We start from the raw sequence: 16,406 nt of genomic DNA, 5'->3' as shown, positions 1-16,406 counted from the left end.
AACTAGAATATTAAAATTACAGTGTGGTTGTCTGTCCGTTCGCCACATTTTCTATTAGCTAGTAAACTAGAATATTAAAATTACAGTATATTATACGCTATTTTACTCGGATAACTTAAATGCCAGTATAACCTTTTTGTTCGTGTCCATGGAACGTACTAGAGAGGTCTGTAGCTTTCACCAGAGTGACACTGTAATTAATGGGAGTGATAGTTTGAAAGGCGAAGTATGAGTAATGCGATACAGGGTACAACTAGTGACCGTGGAAGCTGTGAAAGGTGTTATTATAAGACCAACAATAGCATTCTATGGCTTAGTGAGAAAAGTAATGGCAAGTTGTATCGTCCCTCACCTTGCCAGTGCTATCTTGAGCTTTTAATTTTTTCACAATAACCGTAGAGGGATGGGGCTGGGGAGAGAATAGATCTATTATGGAGTGTCGACTACGAGTCTGGCTGATTCCCCTTACTTGACCTTCATATTTCTTATCCAATCTCTCGTGACCACCTTTTGTCCTTTCTCGACCCCGAAAGTATTGTGTGAAGCGCGGCGAGTCTTGAACGCCTTTCATGGCCCTTCCCTTCCCTTTATTTTGCCGATAACTTAATTCTTTAAAAGATCTTCTCATTTCTAGAGCTGTGAGGCCACCTCCTAGATCTTAATCTCATCGCACTTCCACTTAAAGCAATCACAGTCACCGCCACATCGTTATCATAATCACCATTAGTTTTTAAAGAAAGCTTGTACTTTTACTTGATTGCTAATATTGTAATGACCACAGGATCTCTCAATTTTGCGTGGAATCCGAACAACAGGCATTGGCTGGGATTCGATCCGCGGCCGCCTTGATATGAAGTCAGTGAAAAGACCACTCGGCTATCACGCCCCTCATGAGTTTCCCTATTGCTTCATAACCTTCAGTGGCTTTTTGAAGATCCATCTAGCCTGTGAGGTGATGAACTGCCAGTCTTTAGGACTCAACACTTACTGAAAATGAATTAACTCCCTAAATATGATTCTGAATGAATAATGACAGACTAATGTTTAGAAAAATTATAAAGTTTAAAGTACAGCCAGCATAGTTTACATAGATATTAAATGATCTCAAAGAAGCAAACATTGACATTAAGGATACACATAGTAGGAAGTTATTTAGGGTCAAAATTAAAAGAGTGATCATCAGGAATGAAGAAGAATGGAAAATAAAGAAGCAACATAACACCAAACAGCTCCGGAAACCGCGATCAGAACGGATAAAACCAGCGGCGGCTCGTGACCAAATGCTAACGGGTTCACGACAAAATTCGTGTTCACGTCTGAAATATACCAAAGTAGAATGAAAATAAGTACAAAATCACTTACGGCACTTAAATCATTTCACTAAAAGTTCCTTGTACTGTTGCTTCCCTACTCACAATATGGTAGAACCCTTATAACCGAGGATGCATTTTCCCGAGACTAATCTGTGAGTGTACAAGAAAAGTAAAATTACGACTGCCGGGCTGAGTCGCTCAGGCTTTGGCTGAGGCTCTGGCTTTCTGATCCCGTGATTACGAAAACCTGTTCAGAATTAGCTACTAGCGAAATCTTCCAGCGATGTAATGCAATAGTAACTTCTGGGAGCTGTGGCCAACAGTAACAGGGGAGGTGGCGGACCCTTGTGGTAACTGTAATACTATCTCTGATTTGAGGGTGGTTGTAGACGGAAAGGCACATCCCTTACCATGCTCCTCGCTTATGGATATATCTGTGCATAAACCATGACGTCATCTCCATGCGCATGCGTATAGTCTTAAGGTTCATAGCAAAGTCTCCAGTGTGCTCCTTGGTATTGTCAGTCGAAACGAACAACTGTTAGTGTAACGGAGCTTCGATATAAGTCGAATGCTTTCGATCGATTGACGAAATCAGGGCGAAAAAAAGAAACAATTCTGAATTACCGGTATCCATGAATGCGTGAATATGCGTTACATTTGGATGTTCACGAGCTGATGTGCTCCTAAGAGCCCACCGCCACTGGATAAAACACATGTGGGCGGAGAGGAAGAAGGAAAATAGCAAGAACTGAAATATTGATTTAACGTGCTCTGCAAAAGTGCTCTTCGATTAAATAAATAAATAAAAACTCTAAGAGAAATGAAGATTAAGGGATAGCATAGCACAAGTCGAAATTCATCTGTACTCTTTTGGATAATACGATGTACCTGAAACTGTCATCCTTGAAAGAGTTCCTTGGTTATATAGTTCCGGTACTATCCAGTGAGGAACATCAGTGCGGTATCTATGTCTACCCTAGTCCCCTTTCCTGATACGGAATCGAGGCTGAGGTGACATGGAATTATATGCAGGATTTTACGACTGGAAGCCGCTCCAGACGCCAGCCTGTTCAGGAGCTAATGAAGATGAATAATGGTGAGTTAAATTCGGTAAGGAGGTGGAAGGCATTGCCTCGGCATTTGCCTGATAGTGAAAATGGGAAACTATAGAAAAACATTCTCAAGATAACCGACGGTAGGGTTTGAATGCAGAAGCTTGGCTCCATAGCGAAGCGCGTTAACAACGCGGCCACTGCGCTCGATGTGAGCATCAAAACTGGACGAACCGTTAATACAGTTCGAACTCGGCGGGGTAGACTGTCTACCAAATGCTGGAACGTCTCCGGGGAATTAGTAGACCGTGTGAGCATCAATACGGGATGAGCCGTTACTACAGCTCGAACTCGGCGCGGCAGACTGTCTACCAAGTGGTGTAACGTCTCCGGGGAATTAGTAGACCGTGTGAGCATCAATACGGGATGAGCCGTTACTACAGCTCGAACTCGGTGGGGCAGACTGTCTACCAAGTGGTGGAACGTCTCCGGGGAATTAGTAGACCGTGTGAGCATCAATACGGGATGAGCCGTTACTACAGCTCGAACTCGGTGGGGCAGACTGTCTACCAAGTGGTGGAACGTCTCCGGGGAATTAGTAGACCGTGTGAGCATCAATACGGGATGAGCCGTTACTACAGCTCGAACTCGGCGCGGCAGACTGTCTGCCAAGTGGTGGAACGTCTCCGGGGAATTAGTAGACCGTGTGAGCATCAATACGGGATGAGCCGTTACTACAGCTCGAACTCGGCGCGGCAGACTGTCTACCAAGTGGTGGAACGTCTCCGGGGAATTAGTAGACCGTGTGAGCATCAATACGGGATGAGCCGTTACTACAGCTCGAACTCGGCGGGGCAAACTGTCTGCCAAGGGGTGGAACGTCTCCGGGGAATTAGTAGACCGTGTGAGCATCAATACGGGATGAGCCGTTACTACAGCTCGAACTCGGTGGGGCAGACTGTCTACCAAGTGGTGGAACGTCTCCGGGGAATTAGTAGACCGTGTGAGCATCAATACGGGATGAGCCGTTACTACAGCTCGAACTCGGCGCGGCAGACTGTCTACCAAGTGGTGGAACGTCTCCGGGGAATTAGTAGACCGTGTGAGCATCAATACGGGATGAGCCGTTACTACAGCTCGAACTCGGCGCGGCAGACTGTCTACCAAGTGGTGGAACGTCTCCGGGGAATTAGTAGACCGTGTGAGCATCAATACGGGATGAGCCGTTACTACAGCTCGAACTCGGCGCGGCAGACTGTCTACCAAGTGGTGGAACGTCTCCGGGGAATTAGTAGACCGTGTGAGCATCAATACGGGATGAGCCGTTACTACAGCTCGAACTCGGTGGGGCAGACTGTCTACCAAGTGGTGGAACGTCTCCGGGGAATTAGTAGACCGTGTGAGCATCAATACGGGATGAGTCGTTACTACAGCTCGAACTCGGCGGGGCAGACTGTCTACCAAGTGGTGGAACGTCTCCGGGGAATTAGTAGACCGTGTGAGCATCAATACGGGATGAGCCGTTACTACAGCTCGAACTCGGCGGGGCAAACTGTCTGCCAAGGGGTGGAACGTCTCCGGGGAATTAGTAGACCGTGTGAGCATCAATACGGGATGAGCCGTTACTACAGCTCGAACTCGGCGCGGCAGACAGTCTGCCAAGTGGTGGAACGTCTCCGGGGAATTAGTAGACCGTGTGAGCATCAATACGGGATGAGCCGTTACTACAGCTCGAACTCGGCGCGGCAGACTGTCTACCAAGTGGTGGAACGTCTCCGGGGAATTAGTAGACCGTGTGAGCATCAATACGGGATGAGCCGTTACTACAGCTCGAACTCGGTGGGGCAGACTGTCTACCAAGTGGTGGAACGTCTCCGGGGAATTAGTAGACCGTGTGAGCATCAATACGGGATGAGCCGTTACTACAGCTCGAACTCGGCGCGGCAGACTGTCTGCCAAGTGGTGGAACGTCTCCGGGGAATTAGTAGACCGTGTGAGCATCAATACGGGATGAGCCGTTACTACAGCTCGAACTCGGCGCGGCAGACTGTCTACCAAGTGGTGGAACGTCTCCGGGGAATTAGTAGACCGTGTGAGCATCAGTACGGGATGAGCCGTTACTACAGCTCGAACTCGGTGGGGCAGACTGTCTACCAAGTGGTGGAACGTCTCCGGGGAATTAGTAGACCGTGTGAGCATCAATACGGGATGAGCCGTTACTACAGCTCGAACTCGGTGGGGCAGACTGTCTACCAAGTGGTGGAACGTCTCCGGGGAATTAGTAGACCGTGTGAGCATCAATACGGGATGAGCCGTTACTACAGCTCGAACTCGGCGCGGCAGACTGTCTACCAAGTGGTGGAACGTCTCCGGGGAATTAGTAGACCGTGTGAGCATCAATACGGGATGAGCCGTTACTACAGCTCGAACTCGGCGCGGCAGACTGTCTACCAAGTGGTGGAACGTCTCCGGGGAGTTAGTAGACCGTGTGAGCATCAATACGGGATGAGCCGTTACTACAGCTCGAACTCGGCGCGGCAGACTGTCTACCAAGTGGTGGAACGTCTCCGGGGAATTAGTAGACCGTGTGAGCATCAATACGGGATGAGCCGTTACTACAGCTCGAACTCGGTGGGGCAGACTGTCTACCAAGTGGTGGAACGTCTCCGGGGAATTAGTAGACCGTGTGAGCATCAATACGGGATGAGTCGTTACTACAGCTCGAACTCGGCGGGGCAGACTGTCTACCAAGTGGTGGAACGTCTCCGGGGAATTAGTAGACCGTGTGAGCATCAATACGGGATGAGCCGTTACTACAGCTCGAACTCGGCGGGGCAAACTGTCTGCCAAGGGGTGGAACGTCTCCGGGGAATTAGTAGACCGTGTGAGCATCAATACGGGATGAGCCGTTACTACAGCTCGAACTCGGCGCGGCAGACAGTCTGCCAAGTGGTGGAACGTCTCCGGGGAATTAGTAGACCGTGTGAGCATCAATACGGGATGAGCCGTTACTACAGCTCGAACTCGGCGCGGCAGACTGTCTACCAAGTGGTGGAACGTCTCCGGGGAATTAGTAGACCGTGTGAGCATCAATACGGGATGAGCCGTTACTACAGCTCGAACTCGGTGGGGCAGACTGTCTACCAAGTGGTGGAACGTCTCCGGGGAATTAGTAGACCGTGTGAGCATCAATACGGGATGAGTCGTTACTACAGCTCGAACTCGGCGGGGCAGACTGTCTACCAAGTGGTGGAACGTCTCCGGGGAATTAGTAGACCGTGTGAGCATCAATACGGGATGAGCCGTTACTACAGCTCGAACTCGGCGGGGCAAACTGTCTGCCAAGGGGTGGAACGTCTCCGGGGAATTAGTAGACCGTGTGAGCATCAATACGGGATGAGCCGTTACTACAGCTCGAACTCGGCGCGGCAGACAGTCTGCCAAGTGGTGGAACGTCTCCGGGGAATTAGTAGACCGTGTGAGCATCAATACGGGATGAGCCGTTACTACAGCTCGAACTCGGCGCGGCAGACTGTCTACCAAGTGGTGGAACGTCTCCGGGGAATTAGTAGACCGTGTGAGCATCAATACGGGATGAGCCGTTACTACAGCTCGAACTCGGCGCGGCAGACTGTCTACCAAGTGGTGGAACGTCTCCGGGGAAATAGTAGACCGTTCTTCCTGCTGCGCTTTAGCAAGCGTATTTGGTGATGTGGGTCTTTGGGGGTCTGGGACGAAGTCACCGTTCTAGTTCGTCGTAGACGTGTTCGAAATAAATAAAGTCGGTGCTCTGGGTTGTCAGTCCATATCCTTAACCTTATTGTTACAAACCACTCCCGAACAGACCCCGCTTTATGGCAGGGAGCATTATCATCTGAAACACACAGTGATCATCTCCGAACTGATTTTCTACGTAGACAACACACAGCAGGCCAAAATGTTATTATATTCTTCCACCTTTAGCGTAATTGCTAGAGGATCAAGTCCCTTCCCTGAAAACACCCTCACACTGTCATCCCACCTCCACCAGATTTCACTGTGGACACCGTACGGGCTGACATATATTCACCACGCCCAAACCCCATCTGACTGCCGCATGAGATAGCGCGACAAAGGGAAGTTGAACATCATAGGAAAACCTGACACAAGTTAGTGGAAGCAATGCCCGATCCAGCTAGGTCCCATGAGAAAGGATGCAGACTAAATGTTGGACAGTAGAACAGTCTATTGTGAAAATGGTAATTCGGTGATAACAAGGATTTTAAGGAGAAGTAAAAGTAAGCATATCCTGAACTTTATTGTTACAAACCATTACCCCCATTATACTAACCAATAAGATTTCTGACGGAGTTAATTAGCATAAAGAGTGGGAAACAGGCACTATATGCCCAATATACAAGAAGAAAGGCAGCAAAAAACAATATGAATAATTATAGGGGTATATCTCTATTGGATTTTCTAAAGAAAATTTATGCAGAGGTATTAGCTAGTAGATTGAGTGAATGGGTGGAAAAGGGCTCGGTTTTGACAGACTACCAAGGAGAATTTAGAAAACGAAAAAGAACGGTAGACAATATATTGATAGTGAAGACGACATTAGAGAAATACTTGAGTAGGAGAAGAGGCAAGGTATATGTTGCGGCAATAGATTTTGAAAAGGCGTTTGATAAGGTAAATAGAAGAGCGTTAATAAAAAAAAATTGGGTAGGTTGGGAGTTTCTGGGAAGATGATACGAGCAGTAGAGGCGATATACAAGGAAGTCAGGTGGTGTATTAAATTGGAGGAAGACAGGTTGAGTAGGCCCATAAAGTCGTAGGTGGGTTTAAAACAAGAATGTAAATTATTCCCATTACTTTTTATTTTATTTATCAATGATATCTTAGAGGGGCACGGGAGGAATGAGTGGGCGGTACCGGTGATTAATGGATTAGAAGTACCGGGTTCGATTTTTGCTGACGATGTTTCTTTGCTGACATTGACAGCAGGGCGGATGCGGAGAAGTTTAAATTCAGTGTCGGAGTTTGCTAAGAAATGGGCCTTAAAAATTAACGGGAACAAATCTAAAGTGTTAGTAACGCAGAAACATAAAGGGAGAACAAAAGAAAGGACATGGATGTTGCAGGGAGAGATGTTAGAACAAGTAAATAAGTTGGAATATCTAGGAGTGATTTTTAACAGAAAAGGGACCTGGGAGGATCAAATAAGAGGGGCGAGCAGTAAGGGGATTGCAGCCTTAGACTCAGTAAAAACATTGCGGCCAAATTTCCGGGAATTACCTATAAAACTTTGAGGTTAGTCTTAAAGTCGGTTGTATTCAGCAGGATGATGCATGGGGTGGAAGTTTGGGGGCTGGAGGAATAGAGAGTATGCTTAAGATAAATTATTAGTAAATTTGGTAAGTCTGTGTTAGGGCTCCCATAATGCAAAGCGAATGTGGGAGTAGACTTAATTTGTGGGGAAAATATAGAGGTGGAGTGTGTGATAAGAGTAGTTAAATATTGGATGTATCTGAAAAATGAAAGAGGAGGTAGGGTGATCCAGGCCGCGTATAACCAACGAAAGAAATTCATGTATAAGTGGTGTTGGTTAGAAAAAATTAAAATATACTTTGAGAAGGTGGGGTTGGGGTACATGAGGGAAGAGGTTTAGAAGGAGAAGAAATCAAGAGGGCAAGGGGTGTTTTGAGGAGGATGAGAGATATACAAAGGCAGAATTTATTTGAAGAATGTAGGCAAAGAGGATCGCTTAGTGTTTTAAATAAAGTTATGGAAGTAGCAGAGATAAATATTGGATATGTAGATAGGTTAAATAGAGGAGGGTTATTATAGTGGCTGATGGGATTATACAAGAATAAAGGTTCGTTAAAGGGTAGAGATAAGACAGTATGTGTATTATGTGAGATAGCAGGAAATGATCTACACCTAATTGGCAATTGTAAAGTGACGGGAAAAGTAAGAAATAAACTATTGAGTGCCAAACATCACGAATTATTAGAAATAGGGGATGAGCAGAAAATGTTAAGGTGGATTATCAGAGAATGGGAAGACGTAGGGGGTTTAAACAGGTATTTATGTGTGATTAAGAGAATTTGTGAAAGGTAGTTACTAGAAGAAGGTGCATAGAAAGAAATGCTAAAGAGTTAAACGAGAAGAGTGTGTAAGAGTGATAAAGTATGCCGGTAAGAAAAAGATTTGTAGGGGTAGAGTTGATTAGTGTGGTTAAGGGTGAAGTGTGAGTGAAGGCCTGATATGTGCTAAATTTGGAGATACCTTGAAAAGTTGAGGTTGGTTTAGTGTAATTAGGATAGGGAAGTGGTTTAGTGACTGTTATTATAGAAGGGGTAATCGTTATTGATAGCGCATGACATTATGTTTCTGGCAAAGCATGTACGTGAAATTGAGCTAACAGTGGTAACGAGGTTAGATAATGGGCTACATGATGTAATTGTTGACTAACAAGTGAACTGGAATCTAACTGTAACAAGGTCAGTGTATATATGAAGAACTGTTACGTCAGGAGGCGAGCAGGTAGGCAATGGGATGAGGCTGAAGAAATGCAAGTCTGCGGATCTGAAAACCAGCTCACTGCTGTAATAACTATGTGGAAAAGTTAAAGCAGATTTAGGTGTGAGATATGAAAGGGTAAGGCTAGACTTAATATTTTTATGTTTGTGACTGTTTCATTTTTATTTTTTATTTTATTTTTTGTATATTATGGAAACATGTATTTGGGCGGTTGCCTGTTACATTCAGCTAAATAAATTACTAAATTACATTACACTAACCAGGAAGAAATGGAAAAGTTCAGACCCTTCGAAGAATAAAGGTTTCGGCAAAAGAGAAGGAAGGACGATGACCTCACTAACCTATAACCATCAGAGTCGAAGGAGAACAGAAGGTAGGCTAAAAACAAAGCCTGACACAAGAAAGTGTAGGCAATGCAAGTTTCTGCCAATGGCACCGTCTCTGTCACCTCACGCTCCCAAGTTGAGAATCCCTTAAAACCTTTTACCAGTGATGTAGGATACCATGGATCTATTCTGTCCTCCACCCACAGAAAAACATGCAACATCCTCAAGGACTACGTTCAGTTGCAGCAGGGTAGAATATGTGCACACTGAATTGTTGTTGTGTTACTGATTCATTTGTCACGGACATCGGCGATCAGATGGCGCTTAGGAGGCTTGTCGGTGCGCACTCTGTTTTGATCCCGCAGGCAGTAACTGTGCTAAGGTTAGAGGAGAAAATTGTTTGCAACATTCATTCTAGGGTACAACCATGCCCCACCGACGATTACGTGTTCCTGTTGAACGACTGCAGCCATTTGAATGGAGTCGCATTGTGGGCCTGCAGGAAGCTGGATGAACGGATCGATGTATTGATGCTTATGTTGGGCACAATGTATAGGCGGTGTGTCGTTGCTTTTAGCAGTGTTCTGTGGAAAATTCCCACGCCCATAAACCAGGCTCCGAACGTCCGCGTAGTACAGACGCACGTCAAGATCGACGCATTGTGCGAGCAGCGATAGCCGACCGGACATCATCCAGCAACGAAATCCGGTCACATGTTGCACCTGCTGTGTCACCGAGGACCATTGGCAACAGTCTGCATGCAGCAGGATTACGATCACGCGTGCCTCTGGCCAGGCTACCACTGACACCACGACACCGCCAAGCACGGCTACTCTGGTGTCGTGAAAGATTCGACTGGAGAGGGGAATGGCGCTCTGTTGTCTTCAGTGACAAGGGTAGGTTCTGTATGTATGTAAGTGATGGCCGTACACGTGTACGGCGTAGACCTGATGAGCGACCTATTCCAGAATGCATTCACCCACGACACCCAGGTTCCACCCCAGCCTTCATGGTCTGGGGGGCCCATCAGTTACAACTCGCGGTCACAGTGTTTTGCAAGGTAACGTAACAAGTGCCCGCTACATTGCACAGGTTGTTGTCCCGTGCTACTGCCAGTTCTTCGACAGGAAAGTGATATGCTTTTTCAGCAAGACAATGCGGGTCCACATACAGCTTCTGCAACGCAAGTGTTCTACGTGGTGTACAACAACTGACTGGCCAGCAAAATCACCGGATCTCTCGCCAATTGAACACGTATGGGACATGATGAAACGGGCACTTACGCGTTCTCCAGAGCCTGAAAGAACCATTGCCGAACTGCATCGAAAGATGCAAAATGCTTCGAAAAATCTATCGCAGGATGTCATTGGGCACCTCTGATCGTTTGTCTGCGCGAATACACGCCTGCATTGCCGCCACACGGGGTACACTGTGTACTGATGCGACTGTTTGGGGAGCCTTTACTGTGACATGTGTTTTATTTGGTCTGAATTTGTAATCATGTACTCCTGCAATGACGTGCTACCTGTCATATCGATTGTGAATAAAATGACCTTGTCCTTGAGGATGTTGCATGTTTTTTTGCAGCAGTATAGGTTTTAACTTGACGGTGGTTTTCTCTCATTGAGTAAGAGCGATGGGCTTCAAATATGACGCGCACCCTTTTTACTCTTTTTCTTTTCCAATTTAACAACGAAGGCTTTGACTTACCATGGCCATTGCTTAGGGCTTCTCACATTCCTGTTCGAAAGGAGGCAGTACGTTTCCTTGTCTTGTTTTTATTTTCATTTCTTCCTTCTTCTTTATTTTTCTCTCTTTCTAACAAACTATAAATGTCAATCAAGTCGGACATTGTAGTGAATGGTGATCTGGAATCTAACTTAGAAGATAAAGAGTTCGGCCCCTTTTAAGGATGAACGTCTCACCAACAGTAATATAGTGGTGGTGATTATTACTTTAAGAGGAACTACAACTAGACGACCATCCCCTCCTTAAACCGCACAAACCTAATACTGTCGCGCCGAAAGAGTACACGTGTTAGGTGAGGGAGGTCGGATTGGAAAAATTAAAGTCAGGGAGCTGGAATGAGGTCCTCTTGGTCGCCACTCTACGTCCTTGGGTTGAGGGATCTTAGGGGAAAATAATATGTATGATAATTTCCCGATATTTCATTCACCATAACATAAACTAGGCTGATGACAGCATTGTCGCTACCATTAAATTTAAGCATCAGCAACGACAATCCTGAAAGGATCAAACAAGCGATCGTTTTGAAATGCTATCAAAATATCCTCTGGAGTATTATTATAGTCAGGCTATGTGTCAGTGAACGGACTGAAAGCAGATCGATATGAACCAGTTGGACAGACACTGCCAACAGACTGTTACGTAATGCAAACAAAAACTTATAAAAGCTCTTGTAGAAAAGATTCCGTCCTTTGACATGAATAAAAAATTATATGCAAAATCTAGCACCGAATATTAAGTACTACTTGGAACAGTAATGAAATGGCCTATGGCCTTTAGTGCCGGGAGTGTCCGAGGACATGTTCGGCTCGCCAGGTGAAGGTCTTTCGATTTGACTCCCGTAGGCAACCTGTGCGTCGTGATGAGGATGAAATGATGATGAAGACAACACATACACCCAGCCTCCGTGCCAGAGATATTAACCAATGATGGTTAAAATTCCCGACCCTGGGGGGAATCGAACCCGGGACCCGTGTGACAAAAGGCAAGCACGCAAACCATTTAGCCATGGAGCCGGACTTACTTTCAATTAAAGGTATTTTACAAAACTCCGTCGCCCAGGTACCAGATTCCGTATCAATTGCTTACCTCGTCTTTTCTTAAGTGATTTCAAGGAAGTTGGAAATATGTCGAACGTCTTCCTAGGTAAATTATTCTAATCCCCAATTTCTGTTCCTAAACGAATATTAATTATCCCAATTGAATTCCCAATTGATCTTCTTGAATTCCAACATTATCTTCATATTATGATCTTTCCTACTTTCAAAAGCTCCATTTAAGCTCATTCATCTACTAATGTAATTCTACGCGATCTCTCGACTGACAATTCGAAACATACCGTTTAGTCGAGCAGCTTGTTTTCCTACTCCCAAATCTTCCCAGCCCAAAGTTTGCAACATTTTCATAACAGTATTTGTCCTAAATAACACGGAACAAATCGTGCTGCTTTCCTCTGCATCCTTTCTAGTTCTCGAATCAAGTAATTCTGGAAACTATATTCTAATTGGGGTCTTACCAGTGTCTTATACGCCCTCTCTCGTACATCCTTACTACAATTTCTAAATTACTTCATAACCATATGAAGAGATCTGTAACCTTTATTTATACCCCCGTTAAGGTGATATCAATCAATCAATCAATCAATCAATCAATCAATCAATCAATCAATCAATCAATCAATCAATCAATCAATCAATCAATCAATCAATCAATCAATCAATCAATCAATCAATCAATCAATCAATCAATCGATCGATCGATCGATCGATCAATCAATCAATCAATCAATCGATCAATCAATCAAGCAATCAAACAATCAATTAATCAATCAATCAATCTATCAATCAATCAATCAATCACCACTGCTCTGTATTTAGGACTGTCGCCCTCTTGGCAGATTCTCTATCGTTTGTTTACTCCATTGAAGGAAGATCTTTGCTTATATTAATACCTTGGTACTTAAGAGTGATTGCCATGAGATGCGTTCACTCCATTGACACAGCAATTAAAACAAGGGGACTTTTCCTCGTGATGAAACAACCTGACTTATCACCCCTTTTATCATCATGCCATTGTCTGTCACAACTTCTCCGAGGCCTCTTTTTTTTTTTTCTTTTTCTCAGTTGCTCACAATTCGGGAATTTACTATTCTATACAGTATAACATCATCCGCAAAAAGCCTGATGTGTGATTCCAGTTCTTTGCTCATATTATATACGTATATATACAGTACAAGAAAATATAAAGGTCCAATTGTACTATAGATCAGTCAATCAATTCTGATCTGCATTTGGGGCAGTCGCCCAGATGACAGATTCCCTATCTGTTGTTTCCTAGCCTTTTCTTAAATTATTTCAAAGATGGAACAGATATTGTTTTAAAAATAATTGAAACCTAATTCATTGTTTATGGGAAGAAAAAGAGATTGCTTTACGAGAAAACAGGAGAAGAAGGAAGACTGAATCTGTCGTCACTGCGGATCGAGAGGACAATTTAAATATAAGATTGAAGAAGAACTGCGTGCTATATAGCATTTAAAAAGAAACTGAAATATGGAGAGTGTGTAGGGCAGCTACTGCGACGTTGGGGATGGGAAGAATTGGAGCACCCACCGTACTCTCCCGACATTTCGCCCTATGACTTTGATCTCATTCCAAAGATTAAGGAAGCACTAAGTGGTAGGTGGTTTGCAACACGAGAGGACATTGCTAATGCTGTGCGCCAACAGGTGACCCGATTCACACATGGTGCGGCAAATGCTGAGGCAGATGATATTCAAAGAAATTGGAAATTTATTGAACATCTCCCTTGGTAAGTTATTCCAATCCCTAACTCCCCTTCCTATAAACGAATATTTGCCCCAATTTGTCCCCTTGAATTCCAACTTTATCTTCATATTGTGATCTTTCCTACTACTTTTAAAGACACTACTCAAACTTATTCGTCTACTGGTGCCATTCCATGCCATCTCTTCGTTGACAGCTCGGAACATACCACTTAGTCGAGCAGCTCGTCTCCTTTCTCTCAATTCTTCCGAGCCCAAACTTTGCAACATTTTTGTAAAGATCTGTAATTATACGCAGTAATGTGAGAATATGCTTGTTTTGATCGCGTTTTTACCCATTAAAGAACATGAGTGCACTAGGCGAACCAGGTTTTAGTTTAACTATGGAAATGCCTCTCATACAACTATTCTTAAGTTTCCTATGGAATAGAAAATTAAGAGATAAATGGATTAGGAATATACATCGTGATTATTTTGAAGTCCATGACAAAACTGTATATTGCATACATCATTCTGAGAATAAGTCTGAGGTTAGGGAAGCCATTTCTCTACTTCCAAACTATTCGTGTTCCTCGAAAAAAAAAATTTAGATAGAATATAATTGATATTGTGATATTCCGTCAGTGTCTATGTGCTTCAAAGCGTCGAGTGATTTAGATGCAAGTGTATTTTACAATAACCTGTGCTTTGCCTGCGGAAATTTTGGCTGGATCTTGGAGTATAACAAAACTTATAAGTGTGACAGATGGAGCATTCTGTACACTGTTACACAGAAGAAATAGCAACTTAGAGGGATTAGCTGGGTTTTTAACGTAGGGTTTTACACTACCAACACCTTCCGATTCATGCTGTGGTTATCTGTTATCAAGCAGCCTGCGCCGAACTGAAGCTCGCCCATGTGGTTAAATATCAACGTTTAGTCAAAAGAGTTTTTGCACTCATGTCCTATTATATCTTTAGTGTCTGAACGTTTCATTACTAAGGTTACTATCATTAGGCCTATGTGAAGTGCTGTTATGCCATATGTCAATATTATCTTAACATTACCAGGGCCGTTCATTGGGTTAACATAATCATTTCGGGTGTACTTTGGCTGAGTGACCCAGACGGTTAAGGCGCTGGCCTTCTGACCCCAAGTTGGCAGATTCGATCCTGGCTCAGTCCGGTGGTATTTGAAAGTGCTCAAATACGTCAGCCTCGTGTCGGTAGATTTACTGGCACGTAAAAGAATTACTGCAGGGCTAAATTCCGGCACTTCGACGTCTCCGAAAACCGTAAAAAATGTAGTTAGTGAGACGTAAAGCCAAAAACATGAAGGTAATTCCGGTAGAGTTGCCGCACTTTTTATGTCTTTTGTTGTATCTCGGTATATTTACTTTAAAAATTGTTGCAAATTCATCGAGCATAATTTGGAAACATCTACAGTTGATCAGAGGTGAACAAAATATTGGTAATTGAAAGTAAATGATAGAAAGGAGGGAACAAAGGAACTGTTGCATCAGCGGCGTCTCTCGCTGGAACCCGGTATAGATGCCGACTTTGCTCGGGAGAGATGCCGCAATTTAAGCCAATTTCTTCAACTTAAATGTAACCGAACATTAGAACGTACTACAAGACAATTATATCCATATAATATAATCATTCAATGGTAAAAGAAACTATCTGATAATTTACAACATTAAATTAATCATATTTTAATTTCGATTTACTATGAATGTGCACGTGCAATGGATTCTTCACTGTGTTATATAAAACTCCATGGCACTTAACGCCCTTGAGATGGCTCTGGCCTGCCCAGCGACCGCTGCTCAGCACGAAGGCCTGCAGATTACGAGGGGTCGTGTGGTCAGCACGACGCATCCTCTCGGCCGTTATTCTGGGCTTCCGAGACCAGGACCGCCATCTCACCGTCAGATAGCTCCTCAATTCTAATCACGTAGGCTGAGTGGACCTCGAACCAGCCCTCAGGTTTAGAGAAAACGGGGCCTCCGGACGAGAGGCAGGCACGCTACCCCTACACCACGGGGCCGTCGTGTTATATAAGGGAAACATCAAAATCATAATGAATATAATTCTGTCCTGACACAGTAATTCGAAAACATGTCGAAGGCAGGATTCTTGAATCAGAAACTGATGTTTATTCTCTTAGAAGTTCTTACAGATTGTTTCTTAAAACTTTGTTCTCTAGCAATTTTGCTGCAACAGTCGTTATATGTAGAGCAAGATTCATGCAGCCACTGGTTGTAACTCGAACACCGGATACAGTCATCCTTTTTTGAATATCATTTTGACTTCGGTGATTATTGAAGTAGCTATACCTGCTGGACACAGAGAGACTTTTTCCAGATTTCCTGACTGCATTCTAAGTTTCAGTGTTCGTTCCGGAATTCTGTAGTATCATTCTGACTCCCTGATCAGTATTTCCTTGGCTTCCAGTCTTTTAACAGCCTCTCTTAAATTTTCCTCTGTCCATTGAGGTCTTTTAACAGTGCCCTTACTTTTATACTGAGCAGGCATGTCGCAAATTTTTATTTCTGAAAATAATATAATTTTATATAATAAAATAATGTTACCAATGAAAGCAATAACAATAGATTATGTATGTTAAGAATCGTGAGACGATAAAATATTCGAATAAATACCGGTACCCTCTAAA

The sequence above is a fragment of the Anabrus simplex genome, chromosome 5, assembly GCF_040414725.1.
Source record: "Anabrus simplex isolate iqAnaSimp1 chromosome 5, ASM4041472v1, whole genome shotgun sequence".
NCBI lineage: Eukaryota > Metazoa > Arthropoda > Insecta > Orthoptera > Tettigoniidae > Anabrus > Anabrus simplex.
This window is presented reverse-complemented; position numbering follows the sequence as displayed.